A 21,303-nucleotide genomic window follows, 5' to 3' on the forward strand; every position below is an offset into this window, starting at 1 on the left:
ATAAAAACTCATTCTCCATGCTGTGCTGTAAACCTCATACGTGCTATTAGTGCTTTACGCTGACGGTCAGCATTCACAAAGTTGTGTCAGCTTTTGCTGTCAAAAACTACGAACTGTCCATGTTGGTTCATGATAAAATGGAATCCAATGATGTATGAGTACTCCAATTCTTCAGGGGTGATGTACTGCAGAGACTGATCCAGTAACTCGCACTGGAGAGATTAAGAGATATAAAATGTATCAAGTGGAGATATGCAGCAGAGATTTAGGTAAAATATAGTGGAAAGGGTGAGGTGGTACATGCATGCCAACTATCTGCTTTTGATGGCTACTTCAAGTGATGGAAGAGGGTATGTTACTAGTCTTGGAGAACAGTGGACTGAGGCTGGCGAGTAGGATTCTGGTTCAGGCATTTTGTTACTAATTTGGGTCTGCAGTAAATTACCTTCTTTGGTTTAGTGGCAGCAGTCACTCTTGCAAGTGGTCTGAGTGCCTTACATTTATGGGGCTTGACTGTCATTGTCCTATATCTAGTTATACAACAGTGTGACCCAGGGGTGTAACAATGAAACACTCTTATGATCTGATCTTGATATCGATGTCTTTTGCATGTATATTTTTCAATCACTCCAACAGCGAACCAAGTTAACATTAGCTGAGGCGAGGCTTGGCTTGTATCTTTAAGCTGCTGTATTCCACAGTAAGGTGAAAAATACAGAGTAATAGTTATGATCAGGTTCATTTGATTCAGTCGGTACAACCTATATTCACATAATACAAAATACAGAATGCACCATGCTTTCCCACATCTTACTTGACTTAAACAAAAGGTTTTCTAGCTATCTTCCTGCATTTGTGACATCATTGCCTCACTGAAGACTCTCACAGCGTTCCCTTTAAAAAAAGCTGACTGCTCCTGCAGCCATTTTGTTTCAAAAGTATTTCCTTCTGTGTCCTTGTGTCTCTCTTATCCCCCTTTCATAGACAGAGATTAAAGGGTTCTCCAACACAGTGTTTTCCAAATACACAGACAAGCTAACAAAACACGTCCATGAGGAAATAATATCAAAACTAGCTCATTAGCATTGTAAGTACTTACTGTCTCAGGACCACTTTTTTAACTGGTAGGAATACACCATACTTTTAAAACACAACATTTAAAGTAACATTTTCTTCCTAATTCATTCTGTGGAATAATGGCCAAAACTTCCAGAAACGTGACACCCACGCTCAGTATTTTAGAATGAGATTGGTTTCTATCCACTATGCCCGATAACAACTGAGCAATCTTGCTGATATCAATAGTTCTTATCTTAATGGCCCAGTAATTCCGGGCACAACGCGTGAGTACGGACGGGGTACTCACGCGTGTGCCTGGAGGAATTGCCGGTTTTCAGCATGCACAGCGCATGCGCTGAAAACTGGCATTTCCTGTCCTCTGACCCAAGGGGTTAAGAGGCAGAACGCGTGCGACTGCACAGGCAGCGCGTGCGCAGTAAAATTCCTTTTTTTTTTCAGAGTTGCGCGCGTGTAAAGGCCTCCGGTCTTTACGCGTGGAAAAACAAGACGTAAGTATTTAGTTTTTCAGGTAAGTGGGGTTTTAGTAAAATGTAGAAATTTTTTTTCCACAGGTTTGTTGTTTTTAAAGAATTTACAGGATGGTAAGTTTAGTTTTAGACCCTATTTTTAAAAAATTTATTTTTTCAAAAAATTGATGAATTGTTTAAAACATTTTTTAAAACTTATTTATAGTTAATATAATCAGTGGGATGTTTTTTAAAATTTTATTTAAAGTTAAAGTAGTGTTTTGGCAGCCCATACTTTTCATGAGTTTGACAGCTCTTACTGTCAAACTCATGAATGAGTTTCCCCTCCCCTGATTGGCTGCACAGTGCTCACCTGATCCCAGCCGGCACATCGCACTAACTACACCGCTGGATCAGGTAAGCACAGCGTGCCGACATCTGAACCGGGCCAGTGACAGGAAATGCAAGCAGGCCGGGCTTCAGATGTCGGCGCGCAGGGTGAGTGCACATCGGGGGCTTGCACGCGCGGCAAGCCCCCGATCCTAATTTCAGGGCCATTATGGTTCTTTAGGTTGTTGTGATGTGCATATCGGATGCTCTGGAAATCTGCTGAGTAATGAGAAAGGAACAATCAGCATTTTGCTCCTATGAGGAATGTGTAGGACTGGTTATAGTTTTATATGAGATCAGAGCGTGATAAGGCTTCGGGGAACCCACTTGCATTGCTTTCATTGATTTTTCTAAGGCTTTCAATTCCCTCATGCAGCTCTCATGATAAAGCTTACGCAGCACATGAACTAAAGTTAGGAACGATAGTAGACCTGCAAAAGAACGATAAAGCTGGAAGCCACGGGGGTAGATGGCCAAACTTTGGATTTTTTCCAGGATATGCACTCCAACTCCAGGATCCGTGAAAGGAGACTCATTGATTCTCTGTCTGTCAAAAGAGGAGTGAGACAAGGTTAGCCACTGACATTTATCCTATTTGATGTCTTCATTAATAATATGTTGACATCATAAGGGATGGCCTTAGAATATCTGTTCCAGGGATTTCTGAAAGAAGTGCTTTTCTCACAGATGATATTGTTGGCTGATTCACCTGGCAATCTAGTGCCCTCTGCTCACCATCTTGGACAATATGCTAACCAGTGTTGTATGGAGATGGTTGCCCTCAAGTGGTATTATGATTTTGCATGGCTCAAGATGGGATCTCAAGTGCTGATTAGAAGATTCAAGAGGCATCTGCCGATTCATATCATGGGTGGATGCCCATGTCTATGTGAACACAATGCTTCAGGAACATGCTGAGAAGGGATGAACGGTGCACTTTAGACTTCCTCATCTTTTTTTCCAATGAGAGCAAAGTCATAATGTAGAATAAGCTTGTGGCATGAACGACACATGTCAATTTGTTCTCCAGCATGGTTCATATCCTAGGCATCAATGGAACAGCTTTCTCCGGCCCAGATGCAACATCCAGAACCACTTATTATTTCCATTAGTACATCATTCAGCTATACTCTATGAAAACAAGTAGGCTTGCTTTGTATTACCTTCTGATGATACCGACATCAAGTGAATTGTAACTTGTAGTAACTTTTAATATTCTAAATATCTGTAAACTTTTCACAAAACATTACATTTGGCCTCAAGACAGAGCTACAGCAGATATTTCTGGGGGGTGGGGGTGTAAATGGAACAAGCCCTTTTAGGAACTCAAGCTTTCATTTTCAGTGCTCACATTTGCCTTCAGAAACTTATAAATGCATCACTGTAAAAATTCCACATTTGTGTACTTGTAGCTTCTCCTCAGGCAACAAGTGATGAAATATGAAGATCGATTTTCCAAATGTGTGCTCTTGATGCAGAGCCTTACCTACTGGAGACACACATCGAGAAACTGTAGGCATGATTTTGAATGTTTCCCATAGATTAAAATGAATAATACGATAAACATGAGGACTCACTCTCACTTTAATTTCGCAATCTGCTCAGACAGTGGGCAGGACTCCACACCAAGAGTGCAGATCTGGAAAAGCAGCCCATAAGTTCTGTTTCATTGCACTCTCGGTGTAATTACTTGTTTCACATGTCAGAGGAGAGACCCTTGGGTTTCATTTTTCACAAAAACAATTGAGCTGAATTGTAAAATGTGACCCCAAATCACTAGTAAAGATCCTAGAATCCCATCCAAAAAATTGAATTAAATTTATTCAGTTGTCATGAAACCAATTAGGGCTACTTTTAAGTTATTAGTTGCTTTTTTTGGGACTGTATTACATGTCTGATACTATCATCAAACATAAGTTTAGCAAGTTTGTTGTGTCCGTGTGTTAATAGAGACACTGAAGACAGGAGTTGGTTTCACAGGTGTTTACTGAACAAAGTCTGGAGGGGAACTAACTGATACAACACAATATACAGGCTTATATAGCCCGAGTGGCCATTACCGGCATTACAGTACACAGGGGGCTCTTAAAGGCACATACACTAAATTCCTCCCCTTTTAGCCAACCAGTACATGATATTTTAAGTAATCATTAATTACATGTTACAAGAAAAATAATCTACACATTGCTGCAGTTAATCAATTATAAGTCAGTCTCTCTGGAGGCTTCCTGACTCGGTCCGGATAACGCCTCGGTGGTGTAGTAGTTTCTGGTGGTGTAGTAGGTTCTTTTGGCAAGGCTGATTCGGCTTGAATGTCAGTGTCGGGTTCATCGGGTTCCAGTATCACCGGATCGGAGGTAGATACTATGGGTATCTCTACTTCATCATTAGGCGTATAGAGTTGTGGTGTAGGTTGTCCCTTTTCGGATGACTCTATGATTTGGTCAGCATGGCACCTTATTATACTTTCTCCAATGTCCACGGTATACATCAACGGTCCTAGTCGTGTGCAGATAGTTCCAGGCTGCCATTTCTCGGTACGGTAGTCCCGGGCCAAAACTTGTTGACCTATCTGGAAGGTTCTAGTTGGCCTTTCATTCATGCCTTGAAATTGCCGGTTCTCCACGTCCCTTCTGATGTTTGGCTTGATCAAATCCAGCCGGCATCTTAGGCTCCTATTGAAGAACATCATGGCTGGAGTTTGGTTTGTAACCATATGTGTTGCATTCCTGTATGCAAACAAGAAGTTATCCACCTTATGCTGAAGTTTTATGTCTTCATTACCCATGGCCTTTATGGCCTTCTTGAAGGTCTGGACAAACCTTTCAGCCAATCCATTGGTGGCGGAATGGTATGGGGCGGATGTGTAGTGCTTAACCGCATTGTTTTTTAAGAACTTCCTGAATTCTTCGGACACAAATTGCGGTCCATTATCAGAACAGATCTGTTCAGGCAGCCCATTCCTGGCAAATATGGTCCTTAATACTGTGATGGTTTTTTCCGTGGTGGTGGAGGACATCTTTATTACCTCCGGCCACTTGGAGTGTGCATCAACCGCGATTAAGAACATTGAGTCCATAAATGGACCAGCAAAGTCGATGTGTACCCTTTGCCATGGAGATGAGGGCCACTCCCATGGATGTAGAGGGGCTTGTGGTGGAGCGTTTTGGACCTTCTGGCATCCTAGGCAGCTCTTGGTCATTTCTTCGATGTCTCCATCGATACCTGGCCACCATACAAACGCCCTGGCTAGGTTCTTCATTTTCACTCCACCCAGATGCCACTCGTGAAGCTCCTTTAGAACTTTATCCTGGAGTTTGGGTGGAATCACCACTCTGGATCCACACATCAAGGTTCCTCGGCACACTGACAGCTGTTCTCTTCTTTGCGAGAAAGCTGGCAACAGTGGTTCGCCATGTGCTGGCCATCCCTTCACTGTTAAATCGTAGACTCGTGAGAGAGTCGGGTCATTTCTAGTTTCCCTTTCAATGGCAGAATTTGTTACTGGTAGACATTCGACTATAGTAGAGTGGAAAATCTCCACTGGGTCTACGGTAGGTGCCTCTTCTACCGTTGGCAACGGTAGGCGCGATAAACCGTCAGCATTCCCATGCTGTTTTGATCCTTTGTATTCTATGTTATATTGGTGTGCCCCTAGCAAAAGGGACCACCTCTGTAGCCTTTGCGCTGTCATAATGGGAACACCCTTTTTAGGGTTGAATATGGAGATGAGGGGTTGATGGTCAGTCAACAAGGTAAATTTTTGTCCATGTAGGTAATGGTTGAATTTCTTCATTCCCCATACCAGGCTGAATGCTTCCCTGTCAATTTGGGCATAGCTACGCTCAGCTGAGTTCAATGAGTGTGACGCAAAAGCTATCGGCCGTTCCGAGCCATCAGGAAATTTATGCGATAATACCGCTCCTACGCTGTAAGGGGATGCATCGCACGCCAGTCTGATTGGCAGTGATGGGTTGTAATGAGCCAAAATTTCTTTGGACGTGATTAAGTCTTTGCATTTATGGAAGGCACGTTTACAGTCTTCGCTCCATTTCCAAATTACTCCTGTTTGTAGCAGTTCATTAAGAGGGTGCAGAAGAGTTGATAAGTTCAGTAAAAATTTATGATAGTAATTTATTAATCCCAGGAATGACCTTAATTGTGAAAGATTTTCAGGTGCTGGGGCTTTTATGACTGGTTCAATTTTTTCAGGTGACTTATGCAACCCTTCCTTATTAATTATGTGGCCACAATATGATATTTGATTCTGGAAAAATTCGCACTTCGGGCAATTTGCTCGTAGTCCCCGTTCTCTCAGCCTAGTGAGCACCTGCTCCAAATTGGCAAGGTGCTCGTTGTCATTTTCTCCTTTTACAAGAATGTCATCTAGGTAGCATTGAGTCCCTGGAATCCCTTGGAGGACTTGCTCCATAGCTCTTTGCCAGATAGCTGGAGCGGATGCTACTCCGAAAACCAGTCGATTGTACTGGTACAGGCCTTTGTGTGTATTTATCGTGAGATACTTTTTGGAGGCCTCTTCAACCTCCATCTGTAGATATGCCTGTGCCAAGTCAATTTTGGTGAAACATTTCCCTCCGGATAGTGAGGCGAAAATATCTTCTATCCTCGGAAGAGGATACTGTACTGTGTGAAGGACCGGGTTTACAGTCACCTTGAAGTCTCCACAGATGCGAATTTTTCTCTGTTCTTCACATTTATCATTATTCAACGTTTTCTTCATGACTGGGACGATGGGTGTTGCCCACTCGCTCCAATCTATTTTAGATAATATGCCTGCCGTTTCCAAATTCTCCAGCTCTGCCTCGACTGCTGGACGAATTGCGTATGGCACCGGTCTTGACTTAAAAAACTTGGGAATTGCTGCATCTTCCACTTTTATTGAGGCGGTGATGCCTTTCAAGGTTCCTAGTTTCTCTTGAAACACTTCCTTGGCGTTGGCCAAGATGTCTTTTAATCATTCAGGTATGACGTTATCCTCATTTTTTTCCTTACTGGTCACCGTCAGTGCCTGAATGGAGTGCCAGTCTAAACGTATTTTCCTGATCCATTCACGTCCCAACAGCGGTGGACCACCATCTTGTAGAACGTATAAATACAACTTCTGTATTTCCTTGCCGGTGTATACAACAGGCACCCTTATTTTTCCTTTGGGGTATACTTTCTGCCCCGTATATGTTTTCAAGATAATGGATGTGTTTTTTAAAGGTATATGCGGAAATAGCCGCTCGTAATCCTGTCGATTTATGACGGTCAGAGCTGATCCTGTATCTAGCTCCATTTTAACTGGGGACCCTGCTATCGTGAGGGTAACCCAAATGGTCTGGTAATCTTCTTTGGCAATTACATTATGTAATTTGAGACAGCTTAGTCTCTTGTTTTCGGAGTCGCTATCGCTCTTCTGGTCTTCGGAGCTGCTGTCCGTCATCATTTGTACCTTTCTGTACTTTTCTTTATTGATTTTTTTTTTTCCTGTCTGTAGATTTTTTTTGTCCAGATCGGCATATCCGTGCAATGTGTCCAATCTTTCCGCATTGCCTGCATGCTTTGTCCTTGAACCAGCAGTCCCTCTGGTCATGGGTGGATCTGCCGCAGCGATAACATCTCTTGAAACCCTGTGTCATTTCATGGGTGCCGAAGTTCTGTGTCTTTTGCTGTATCTCTGCAGCTCCTCTTGCGGCTGCTTCGTATGATACAGCCATACTGAAACCCTTGTCCAGTGTCAAATCTTTCTCAGAAAACAGCCTTTTTTGTGTTCCTTCACTTAGGAGACCGCAGACGAATTTGTCTCGAAGAGAATCTGCCAGTCCTGCCCCGAATTGGCAGTGCTTTGATAGCTTTCTTAATTCGGTGAGGTAATCAGCGTTACTTTCATTCTTGTGCTGATTCCTCTTGAAGAATTTGAATCGTTCCGCTATCAGCAGCGGTGTTGGGTTTAAGTGCTCCTGTAGGGTATCAACAATTTCCTTAAAATTCTTGTCCTTTGGTTTGGCTGGAATGATTAAGTTTCGTAACAGCCCATATGTCTTTGCGCCCATTAGATTTAGAAGTTCTGACGCCTTTTTATCATTTTCTATTCCATTTGCTGTGCAATATACCTCCACTCTTTCCACATATGTGGTCCAATCCTCTATATCATTATCAAAAGCATCAATATTGCCAGCCATAGGCATCCTGGAAAAAAAATGTCGCTTCCCGCGCTTTCCCGCCACTGCTGCTGCTGACAACGCTGTTTTCTGCGTTTTTTATTTTTTAATTTTTTTATTTACAGGTGGAGACTCGTTCCCGCCGGACTCTCTGGGACTTTCCCCCCCCCTCTGCTAGGTCCGAACGCCGACCTGCTTTGCAGCGCCGGCCGTCTCCTGAGTGCTCCCCCCTGTCTGTTTCTGCTTGACTCCGCCTCCGCTGCTTGGCCTCGCTGCAGAGCCAGCCGATGGAGCCCCAGCCCACCGCCCAGGAAGGATTATTGCAGTACCTGCCACCAGCTCGGCTAGCTGGTGAAACCACAGTTTTTTTTTTCTTGCTTTTCTTCGACTTTGGACGTCTGAGGAATCGATGTCCTTGAGGTGCTGCCGAATTGCAGGTAAGTCCGTTTCCAATTCGTCGCCACTGTTGTATCCGTGTGTTAATAGAGACACTGAAGGCAGGAGTTAGTTTCACAGGTGTTTACTGAACAAAGTCTGGAGGTGAACTAACTGATACAACACAATATACAGGCTTATATAGCCCGAGTGGCCATTACCGGCATTACAGTACACAGGGGGCTCTTAAAGGCACATACACTACAGTTGCAAGTAGGTTCGAACTTGCCTCGTCGCCAATGTTGTGTCTGTGTATAATAAGACACAGACTGCAGGAGAAACGGTACAACAGGTGTTTACTCAACGTGGCTCACAGTGGAACTGACTGTACAGATTACTACTCAGTGCTATATACAGGTGTGGTCACTGCCGGTACTACAGTATACATGAGCTGTAAAAAGTAGTTCCCCCCTTAATAAAGGTATATACATTACACCAGGGAATCTGGTGCACACATGCATGATGATCTTTTTATGGTTGCAGACAAGCTGCACATTCAGGGAGTCAAAGCCCTTATGGTTCACAAACACTCCTGGGTGAAGTGGGGGTGCCCTGATGGCCACATGTGTACAGGCGATTATGCCTGCACCTGTGGGAAGCCAGCCAGAGCCACAAAGATGAGCGCCTGCTCAGTTACACTGGCTTCATCAGTGGCAAAGTTTACAAAAGTGACTGACTTGTGAAACATGGCCTCGGTCACCTGGGTGATGCATCTTTTAGCGGCCGACTGCGAGATCCTGGAAATGTCTGCTGCAGATCCCTGGAAGGAGCCTGAGTTGAAGAAGCTGAGGGCAGTGGTTACTTTGACAGCCACTGGTAAGGTGTGTCCACCAGGTCCTCTGGGCAGCAGGTCTGCTTCCAGCAGGCTACAAATGTCTGCGACGCCCTGGTGCGATAGTCTGAGCCTCCTGAGGCACTGCTGTTCAGTCATATCCAGGAAGCTCATCCTCTGCCTATATACCATGTTGCGGGTATCGCCTCTGGCACAGTGTATCCCTGTGCTGATCCCCTCTCTCCTGTGGAGCATCAGGTTGGTGAGGAGAAGGCTGCTGGTGTTGTTGCTGCTGCTGATGTTGCTGCTGGGGCTCATCTTTGTCTGAATCCGAGGTCCAAGGTGAAACAGCATAAGCGGCAGCCATGCTGATCTGATAGATGCCAGGTAAAGTGGAGATCAGAGGCACAATCTTCCAATATACTGAGAGTGACTAACATTGTGGTGAGAGTGGTTTCCGAGGTTGCAGAAATCACCTGCAAATTCCTGAAAACAAAATCTCTGCACAAAATGGTGACAGCAACAGCCTTTCCCTTAGGCAAGGAAGCAGGTGTAAGGTGTGTGTATTTATGTGCTTTTTCCAGCTGTCGCTTAATGAACTCGCACAATAGCCAATGCGCTCCTGCCTTGCCTTCACAGGCGAGCTTCCCGAGGTGCGTGAATCCCGTGCGCAATCAGTTAAAGTTGAAACCTCACGTTAAAAAGGCTGTTAAGGGTCTCTCAACGAGCAGTTAACTACCTCAGTGAGGTCGCCCACCTCTCCCGAGCAGGTCCGAGGCGGGGTCCGAAACGCGCCCCAGTTAAATGCGGAAGTTGGCGGGATGACAGCGGGTTCCCGACACGCTGTCAGTTGCAGTGCTTTTAACCGCCGACCTGCTCCCAAACCTGCACGCTCTACAATGTGAAAATTCCGGCCAATGTCTGCGTGCGTAACAACTTTAGGTCAAATATAATTTTAATCCAAAACAAATGGTGTATATCTGCCTGGTGCTTCTTACCATCATGCCCCCCAAATTTGGAGTGCTCTCTCCTCATAGGGAATTGAGGGGCAATAGTTGAGGGGTGACCCCTCCACTCTAGAGTTGTTGCTGCATGTTTTGTGCAAACCTTTCCTGTAAGCAGATACAAGATTAGGATACATTAGAATTGGAAAGTGCATTGATTCTCTCAGCCAACTCCATGCAGCGTATTTCTAACATTGCTCCTGTTCAGAGGGTGCCCGTTGGCTCCAAACAGGGCAACCATCCTTTGGCATGTCCTGGAGTCAGACCATCCTCGGAAGGAGCAGTCTTGTTCCTGCCCCTTCTTACTGCCATCCAGAACTGCTATAAGCAAAGCTTCAGAATTGGAAATGTGCAACTTAGCAGCAGTCTTTTAAAAGCCACTGCCTCACTGGATACGCTGCCCAATGTAGAACTCGTTCCCTGCGCATCAGCCAATCTGCGCAGGGACTGTATACTAACTATTACAATAGGCTGAACTCACAAAATGATATGACGTCAGCTCTCCATGTTACTTGCACACAGTGTACTTGATCCTTTGTGGTTTTTCCAGCATTGTGATGGAACCACATTTGGCCCCAGTATCATTTGTGTATTATTATTGCTCATTATACTTGGGATAGGCCTAAGGTTTCTGATTTGTAAAAGAAAATATAGAAAGAGTCATAAAGTATTTTTACTTGACGTCAAAACCTTTCACTGTTTTATGTCAGAACGTCACAAGATAGACACAGCTGAGGAAGCCCATTCTAGCTCATCTATCCAGAAAAAAAATACATCACAGTATCCAACTGGTTCTAAAATGACTAACAAGGTTTTGTCTGCACTACCGTACCAGGACATCCAGTCCACAGGTTGTTCATTTTTATTGTGAAGGACAACTTCCTGACATCAGACTTAAATTTGCCTGTTCCATTGTCCTACCGTCACAATTTAACCTCACATTTTCTATAGTGTACTTTTTTCTCTCATATCGCTATAAGCCCCCATCTCGGTTGCTTCTTTCATGGTTGAACAGTCCCATTTTCTCCAATCTTCCCTCATAGCACAACTCTCTGATGCTGGGAATCTGCTTTGTGGCCTTCTCTGAATTTCCTCCAGACTTGAACGTCTCCCTTGTGTCTTGGTGACCAGAACTGTGCACAAAACTGTACCTAGCACCCAAGGTGCTGTCAGACTAGATCACTGTACGGTTTTAACATGACTTCCTTTGACTTGTATGCTATTGTCTTGGCTATATAGCTCAGCATTCTATTTACTTTGTTGCCCCACAGTGACTGAACATATTAAGTTCTAAATCTACTATGACCCTTCGGCCTTTCAACTTTTCAACACTGTTCTAATGCACAATAATTTACATTTATCCATCATATTGAATTTTACCTGTTAATGTTCTGCCCACTTACAGGTTTTATCTAGCTCATTTTGTAGTACCTTGACAGGCTCTTCCAGATCAATGTCCCAAGTAAGGTGTTGCTTTCAAATCTGACCAGTTTGGATTGAATTTCTGCTTATGTAAATTAGAAGCAGTAGGGAACCCAACCCTGACATCACTCCCCTAACCAGTAACCGCTGTTTTCTATCCTTCAGCCAGTTTCTTATCTAGGTTTCATCTTGACTTCCCACTGTTTTAAGCTGACGTAGCAGCCTTTCATGCGGAACTTTGTCAAAAGAGCTTTAGCGCAGTCAGAGAATTACAGGCAGCACTGAAAATCGCATTGTGAAATTTAAAGAATCAACAGAATTTATATTCTTGTACCCATGATCTAATGGCATAATTTCAAGTATGCTTATCTCGATTTCTGACACTTGTTTTATTTTGTGCTGAAATAACGTCTAGTTTGTTAAAACACCTCAATAAAATAAGCGTGTTCCTATTTGCTGTCTCATAAATAGTGCACAGGAAGTTATGAGAACAAAATTGGTACATGAGGTAATCTTCGAAATCTAAATCTGTCACTATTCCCTTTGACTGGTGCCCAGATTAATTTAAATAAGCAGTACAGTTTACTTGCTACAAAGTTTGGTCACATGAAATTGCGCTCCCAGGAATTAAAGGTCAGTCCACCACCCCCCCGCCCACCCCACCCAAGTGAAGCCAAGTTAAGCTGATAATCAAGTACTAACTTTTTCAGAAAATTGTTAAAAATCTCCTTCAAATGGTTAAAATCTGCTTATTACAGTGTTATGTGCAATCTTCAATTGAATCCAGTAGAGGATTTTTTTATGTCTAACTGACAAAATTGGGAGCTAATTAAAGATTGTGACTATAGTTCTGTTTTCCTGTGTGCTAAATTTATTCCATGCAGCTGAACAGCCTCACTTTGAACAGCTATTGACCATTTATATTTGCGTAAATATGTTTCATTTGAAAATTCAACTCTCAAATGCAATCTACACAGCAGAGATCTTTTACTAACATCAATGTCCAAAAGAAGCATCATGTGGCTTCTTTAAAAGTTCAGTAAGTAGCAGTATGTCATTTTTACAGTTCTGTTAATATAAACACAAAGGTTGGTAGCCTTGATCATTGCTCTCACTGCTGTTTACTTGGTATAAATTGATTGTGAATCCCTTGATGTCTATTACAAGCTTGAGCTATTTATAAAATAGATCAATTTAATGGGAGGCGCTGATCTCTTTTTTCCTAATCATCACATTTAAATGCCTGATGGCTTTGAGTACTGGGCAGTTCTGGAACTGCAAATGAAGGGCACAGGTATGTTAAACAAATAAGGTTAGAAACTGCTGGTAAGAAATATTGATTCCAGTTTTAAATGCAGACCATTTTAGAGGTGTAAAATGGGTGCCTAATGGTCCAATATGGCAGGCTGCATGCACGTGTTCATTCCACGCCAGAAGTGCGCCACCCGCCATATTGATAAAGGTTCCTGTATACGCGTCCAGGGCCCTCACCTGAAATGGGCATTAGGCCCTTTGTACATTCAAATACAGAGCCTAATGCCTGTTTGAGGCCACCTTTGCAAATATGTTTGTGACTGACTGCAGCATGTCCTGTGCATGCTGCAATTGGTATTCTTAAGGTGCTTGGCAGCCAAACCAGCTGTCCTTGAAAGGTAAGTTTTAATTTTTTGCTTACCTTATTATGGAGCTTTATTGTGAAAAAGATGTATCACCTATGGGTGTAGGGAGGAGAAATTTGTGTGGTATGCGGCACATGATGGCGCCAAAATGCCGTTGACAGCGGATGCCGGTTCCAGCGTCGCACACCATATCGGTGTTGCGGGTAGCACTGCTGGTAAACTTGATCACCAGGGACCTCGAAATCATGGAAATCGTGACGTCAGTGAGTGTGCAACGTTCACTGGACGTCCGATCTCCCAACTTCGTTATAGCCACTTACCTTAAAAGCAGCACAGAACAACGACAGGGAGAGCTGGTGTCTACCAGCAGGAAGCAGGCTGCAGCAGCGATATTTAAAGGTACCACCCCAATCAGCTCCAACAAACATGGTTCTGCAGGTTTTTTTGGTTAGCTGGCTTTTTGTGCTTATTGTATTGCTTTATCTGAATTTTCATTGCTGTTTAGGCATGCTTTCTTTGCATGTCTTTTATTTCCAACTCCATTTCTTACAACCATCTTGTTCCAGCTGCCAAATCGCTTGCAGCATCCAAATTTGGCAGGATGGGAATTCCTTTGGTGTTCCTATATTTGGAGGAGGAAGAGAACAAGAAAGCCAGTAGCCACTGTACTTCGTGCTATATACTTTTTTAATTCATTCACGGGATATGGGCATCGCCAGCAAGGCCAGCATTTATTGCCCAATCCCAATTGCCCTCAAGAAAGTGGTGGTGAGCTGCCTTCTTGAATACAACTGAGTGGCTTGCTAGGCCCTTTCAGAGGGCAGTTAAGAGTCAACCACATTGTTGTGGGTCTGGAGTCATATATAGGCCAGACCAGGTAAGGACAGCAGATTTCCTTCCCTAAAGGACATTAGTGAACCAGTTGGGTTTTTATGACAATCCAGTAGTTGCATGGTCACCAGATTTATTTAATTAATTTAATTTAAATTTCCCAGCTGCCGTGGTGGGATTCAAACTCATGTCTCTGGATCATTAGTCCAGGCCTCTGGATTACTAGTCTAGTAACATAACCACTATGCTACCATACCCCTAGCTGCCGTCCTTACCTTAGGTCTGACATTTACTGTCCAGACAGTCATTGTTTGGCATGTCAGAGCAAACTTGTCTTTGGTGCTTCCATGTCACAGAGGAAATTGGTGCATTTCTTGAAAGCTGACCTGTAGACCTCATAGGGGGAAAAATTTGTGTTCGGCAGCAAAGTTGCCGGTGTCACTGGCAACTGCAGTTAATGGCCGCAACACTAACCGAGTGAAATTGGTCTAGGGGCATGGAGATTGGTGGTGCAGCGCTCATCTGCCATGCAACATCGTCCTGGTGGCATTGCTGGAGGGATCCGGGATGAAGTTTTTGCCCAGGTCCGGTGTTGTAGCTTCTCAAAGCCTCTGGGAGCGAAGCTGTGGAGCTCATATGGAATTGTGGGTAATGAAGAGCTCTGAGAATTAAAGGGGCCATGCACAATGAAGCAATACAAAATAAAATGCAGTGAATCTGTAGTGTATGTGCCTTTAAGAGCCCCATGTGTACTGTAGTGCTGGTAATGGCCACTCGGCTATATAAGCCTGAGTATTGTGTTGTATCCGTTAGTTCCCCTCCAGACTTTGTTTAGTAAACACCTATCAAACCAACTCCTGTCTTCAGTGTCTCTATCAACACACAGACACAACAGTGGCGACGAAGTGGAAACGGACTTACCTACAATTCGGCAGCACCTCAAGGACATCGATTCCTCTGGCGTCCAGAAGAATCAAGAAGTGAAAGAAGCTGTTGTTTCACCAGCTGGCCAAGCTGGTGGCAGGTACTGCGGTAATCCTTCCTGGGCGTCAGGCTGGGGCTCCAGCGGCTGGCTCTACAGCTGGGCCAAGCAGCGAAAGCGGAGGCAAGCAGTAACAGACGGGGAGGGAGCACTCAGGAGATGGCCGGCGCTGCAAGCAGGTCGGCATTCAGACCTAGAGAGAGAGTCCGGCGGGAACGAGACTCCAACTGTAAATAAATAAATAAATAAAAAAGAACGGAAACCGCGGGAAACAGCGTTGTCATCGGCAGCAGCGGCGGGAAAGCGCGGGAAGCACCATATCTTTTCTGCAGAAAAGAAAGAAAAGCGCGGGAAGCGCCATATCTTTTCTAAGATGCCTAATTCTGGCAATATTGATGCTTTTGATAACGAGATAGAGGATTGGACCACATATGTGGAAAGAGTGGAGGTATATTGCACCGCAAATGGAATAGAAGATGAAAAAAAAGCTTCAGTACTTCTAAATCTAATGGGCGCAAAGACATACAAGCTGTTACGAAACTTAATCACTCCAGCCGAACCGATGGACAAGAATTTTAAGGAGATTGTTGATACCCTACACTGCCAATTCGAGGCAGGACAGGCAGATTCTCTACAAGACAAATTCGTCTGAGTTCTCCTAAGTGTAGGAACACAAAAAAGGCTACTTTCTGAGAAAGATTTAACACTGGACAAGGCTTTCAGTGCAAGAGGAGCTGCAGAGATACAGCAAAAGCCACAAGACTTCGGCACCCATGAAATGACACGGGGTTTCGAGAGATGCTATCGCTGCGGCAGATCCACCCATGACCAAAGGGACTGCTGGTTCAATGACAAAGCATGCAGGCAATGCGGAAAGATGGGACACATTACACGTGTATGCCGATCTGGAAACAAAAAATCCACTAACAGGAAAAAAGTCAATAAGGAAAAGCAGAGAAAGGTACAAATGATGACGGACAGTAGCTCCGAAGACCAGAAGAGTGATAGCGACTCCGGGAACTAGAGACTAAGCTCTCTCAAATTACATAATGTAATTGCCAAAGAAGATTACCAGACCATTTGGGTTACCCTCACAATAGCAGGGTCCCCAGTTAAAATGGAGCTAGATACAGGATCAGCTCTGACCATCATAAATCGACGGGATTACGAGCGGCTATTTCCGCATATACCTTTAAAAGACACATCCATTATCTTGAAAACATATACGGGGCAGAAAGTATACCCCAAAGGAAAAATAAGGGTGCCTGTTGTATACACCGGCAAGGAAATACAGAAGTTGTATTTATACGTTCTACAAGATGGTGGTCCACCGCTGTTGGGACGTGAATGGATCAGGAAAATACGTTTAGACTGGCACTCCATTCAGGCACTGACGGTGACCAGTAAGGAAAAAAATGAGGATAACGTCATACCTGAATGATTAAATGATATCTTGGCCAACGCCAAGGAAGTGTTTCAAGAGAAACTAGGAACCTTGAAAGGCATCACCGCCTCAATAAAAGTGGAAGATGCAGCAATTCCCAAGTTTTTTAAGTCAAGACCGGTGCCATACGCAATTCGTCCAACAGTCGAGGCAGAGCTGGAGAATTTGGAAAAGGCAGGCGTATTATCTAAAATAGATTGGAGCGAGTGGGCAACACCCATCGTCCCAGTCATGAAGAAAGCATTGAAGAATGATAAATCTGAAGAACAGAGAAAAATTTGCATCTGTGGAGACTTCAAGGTGACTGTAAACCCGGTCCTTCACACAGTACAGTATCCTCTTCCGAGGATAGAAGATATTTTTGCCTCACTTTCCGGAGGGAAACGTTTCACCAAAATTGACTTGGCACAGGCATATCTGTAGATGGAGGTTGAAGAGGCCTCTAAAAAATATCGCCCGATAAATACACACAAAGGTCTGTACCAGTACAATCGACTGGTTTTCGGAGTAGCATCCGCTCCAGCTATCTGGCAAAGAGCTATGGAGCAAGTCCTCCAAGGGATTCCGGGGACTCAATGCTACCTAGACGACATCCTTGTAACAGGAGAAAACGACAACGAGCACCTTGCCAATTTAGAGCAGGTGATCACTAGGCTGAGAGAATGGGGCCTACGAGCAAATCGCCCCAAGTGCGAATTTTTCCAAAATAAAATATCATATTGTGGCCACATAATTAATAAGGAAGGGTTGCATAAGTCACCTGAAAAAATTGAAGTGCTCATAAAAGCCCTAGCACCTGAAAATGTTTCACAATTAAGGTCGCTCCTGGGATTAATAAATTACTATCATAAATTTTTACCGAACTTATCAACTCTTCTACACCCTCTTAATGAACTGCTACAAACAGGAGTAATTTGGAAATGGCGCGATGACTGTAAACGTGCCTTCCATAAATGCAAAGACTTAATCACGTTCAAAGAAGTTTTGGCTCATTACAACCCATCACTGCCAATCAGACTGGCGTGCGATGCATCCCCTTACGGCATAGGAGCAGTATTATCGCATAAATTCCCTGATGGCTCGGAACGGCCGATAGCTTTTGCGTCACGCTCATTGAACTCAGCTGAGCGTAACTATGCCCAAATCGACAGGGAAGCACTCAGCCTGGTATGGGGAGTGAAGAAATTCAACCATTACCTACACAGACAAAAATTTACCTTGTTGACTGACCATCAACCCCTCATCTCCATATTCAACCCTAAAACGGGTGTTCCCATTATGACAGCGCAAAGGCTGCAGAGGTGGTCCCTTTTTCTAGGGGCACACCAATATAACATAGAATACAAAGGATCAAAACAGCATGGGAATGCTGATGGTTTATCGCGCCTACCATTGCAAACGGTAGAAGAGGCAGCTACAGTAGACCCAGTGGAGATGTTCCACTCAACCATAGTGGAATGTCTACCAGTAACAAATTCTGCCATTGAAAAGGAAACGAGAAATGACCCGACTCTCTCACGAGTCTATGACTTAACGGTGAAGGGATGGCCAGCACATGGCGAACCACTGTTGCCAGCATTCTCGCAAAGAAGAGAACAGCTGTCAGTGTGCCGAGGAACCTTGATGTGTGGATCCAGAGTGGTGATTCCACCCAAACTCCAGGAATAAAGTGCTAAAGGAGCTTCACGAGGGGCATCTGGGAGGAGTGAAAATGAAGAAGCTAGCCAGGGCGTTTGTATGGTGGCCAGGTATCGATGGAGACATCGAAGAAATGACCAAGAGCTGCCTAGGATACCAGAAGGTCCAAAACGCTCCACCTCAAGCCCCTCTACATCCATGGGAGTGGCCCTCATCTCCCTGGCAAAGGGTACACATCGACTTTGTTGGTCCATTTATGGACTCAATGTTCTTAATCGCGGTTGATGCACACTCCAAGTGGCCGGAGGTAATAAAGATGTCCTCCACCACCACGGAAAAAACCATCACAGTATTAAGGACCATATTTGCCAGGAATGGGCTGCCGGAACAGATCTGTTCTGATAATGGACCGCAATTTGTGTCAGAAGAATTCAGGAAGTTCTTAAAAAACAATGGGGTTAAGAACTACATGTCCCCCCATACCATCCCGCCACCAATGGATTGGCTGAAAGGTTTGTCCAGACCTTCAAGAAGGCCATAAAGGCCATGGGTAATGAAGACATAAAACTTCAGCACAAGGTGGATAACTTCTTGTTCGCATACAGGAATGCAACACATATGGTTACAAACCAAACTCCCGCCATGATGTTCTTCAATAGAAGCCTAAGATGCCGGCTGGATTTGATCAAGCCAAACATCAGAAGGGACGTGGAGAACCGGCAATTTCAAGGCATGAATGAAAGGCCAACTAGAACCTTCCAGATAGGTCAACAAGTTTTGGCCCGGGACTGCCGTACCGAGAAATGGCAGCCTGGAACTATCTGCACACGACTAGGACCGCTGATGTATACCGTGGACATCGGAGAAAGCATAATAAGGCGCCATGCTGACCAAATCATAGAGTTATCTGAAAAGGGTAAACCTACACCACAACTCTATACGCCTAACGATGACGTAGAAATACCCATATCTACCTCCGATCCGGTGATACTGGAACCCGATGAACCCGACACTGGCATTCAAACCGAATCAGCCTTGCCAAAAGAACCTACTACACCACCAGAAACTACTACACCACCGAGGCGTTATCCGGACCGAGTCAGGAAGCCTCCAGAGAGACTGACTTATAATTAATTAACTGCAGCAATGTATAGATTATTTTTCTTGTAACATGTAATTAATAATTATTTAAAATATTATGTACTGGTTAGCTAAAAGGGGAGGAATTGTCGTGTATGTGCCTTTAAGAGCCCCATGTGTACTGTAGTGCCAGTAATGGCCACTCGGCTATATAAGCCTGAGTATTGTGTTGTATCCATTAGTTCCCCTCCAGACTTTGTTTAGTAAACACCTATCAAACTAACTCCTGTCTTCAGTGTCTCTATCAACACACAGACACAACAGAATCAATACATTTTTCAGCCTTTTCTGCCTTTTAAAAAATATTCAATATTTAAAAGACATTTCAAATGTGAATATTCAGCTGTTAAAGCTGAATAACCTTCCTAACTTCAACAAATGGGAAAACTGCCTTAGCAGTAACACAAATGGCTCAGCAAGCCAGAGAGGGGGCACCGAGGGTCTCGCACACAGCACTCCAGCTTTGTGTAGGGGCTCAACACTGCAAGAGTGGCCCTCTACCCAGTGGCCAGGAGGCCCTCCAAAAAGAATGATGTCAGAGTACATCACTAAGGCTGTCACTGCCAGCAATGTTGTCCCCACCACCTGGCTCCAGTGCCCAAAGAAGCTTCATGATCTCAGACCAGTGGTCAAGGTAAGTGAATGCATCATCAAAAGCCATCACCTACCAACTGCACCACTAGCCTCACACACTGCTCAATGCACAACCCCCAATCACTCACCTACCAACAATCTGCACCAATGACGAAGCACACCTCCCATTCCTAGCCTCACCTCACCCCGTTGGAGGAGACGGTGCAGGCCATTCTTGGCAGGGGCATGGTCGAGCCCTTGGCCAGCAGCAGGGCTGAAAGAATACAAGATGCTGGTATCCTCATACGTTATCCTCCTTCTGGCATGCACCTCTTGTTTTCCCACCCTCCCGTCAGCACAACTCCACCCTTGTGCCTTCCTCATTTCACACACCTAAGAAATGCAGCCTGCCGAGCCAGTGGGTGAACAAAAAGTAGCAGCCTGCCCAGCCAGTGGGACCGCAGGCGGATGATTCCATCCCAGATATCCCGGCCACAAAGGAGTTGTCTGGGATGCATCCTTCCGTCTAGTTCCTCCTCTTTGGCTTCCTCCTCTTCTGCATCTTCCTCTTCCCTCTGCAAGTGGATGCTGTAAATGTGAAATGACAGCATAAAATGCTGGTAATACTCAGTTGGTCAGGCAGCGTGTCGACCTGAGACGTGAACTCTGATTTATTCTCTACGGATGTTGCGTGACCTGCTGAGTATTCGCAGCATGTTCTGTCTTCTCAAACGCCTTTGCTTACCATCTGAGCCCTTACAAGCATCCAGCAGCACTCCCTACACACTTAAAAACTTTTCACATCTATTGCAGCAAGCCACCACTTCAATAAAAAATTTTAAAAAGTACAAACGCCCAAATTCAAACTTACCTGAATGATGTGTGTGTCCCTTTAAGAGCTGCAGACCTTGCCACTATCAGCCTGGTTAACCTGGCATGCTTAGGACCCAGCGCTAGGGTCGAATTTCGCATTGGTGACGTTAAGTCGGCATTGCACTCTGATTGACATCATCACGCCGCCATTTTTTTGTCCCAGGGCGCTGCCAGTTACCGGCAGCGCAAAGTGGGAGACCAATATGGCGGCTGCCATGGGAACCGCCACCAGCTGGCGAAAGAGTGGCGACCGCCAATTTATCGCCATTTCACGGCGATACGGAGTGGCGCTCAACAGATGAAGTTCTAACCCGTACCACAGTACCTCTTTTCATGAGCATGCCTTAAAAATTTTGCATCACTTGATCCTTCCAAGCCATTACTAGTAATATTTGCCAAATCTGTCTCTTGACTATCCACAGATGCATTAACCAAGTGATAGAAACCTTCTTTTGTAAGGTGCAACATAATCTTTACTTTCTCTATGGAA

General features: G+C 44.5%; 1 protein-coding gene and 1 long non-coding RNA gene across 2 annotated transcripts in view; one reads left to right on the forward strand and one right to left on the reverse strand.

Annotated features, from left to right (window-relative positions):
* Window positions 1-21,303, forward strand: part of gabbr2 (gamma-aminobutyric acid (GABA) B receptor, 2) — a 1,824,974-nt gene that overhangs the window by 295,908 nt on the left and 1,507,763 nt on the right. The window lies entirely within an intron of this gene.
* LOC147117346 (uncharacterized) overlaps window positions 1,771-21,303 on the reverse strand; it is a 104,671-nt gene continuing 85,138 nt past the window's right edge. The window contains exon 3 of the long non-coding RNA XR_015078429.1: window positions 1,771-2,463. This is a non-coding gene — a long non-coding RNA (uncharacterized LOC147117346). The remainder of the gene's footprint in view (window positions 2,464-21,303) is intronic.

The sequence above is a fragment of the Somniosus microcephalus genome, chromosome 5, assembly GCF_052327205.1.
Source record: "Somniosus microcephalus isolate GS21.2 chromosome 5, FLI_Smic_1.0, whole genome shotgun sequence".
Lineage (NCBI taxonomy): Eukaryota > Metazoa > Chordata > Chondrichthyes > Squaliformes > Somniosidae > Somniosus > Somniosus microcephalus.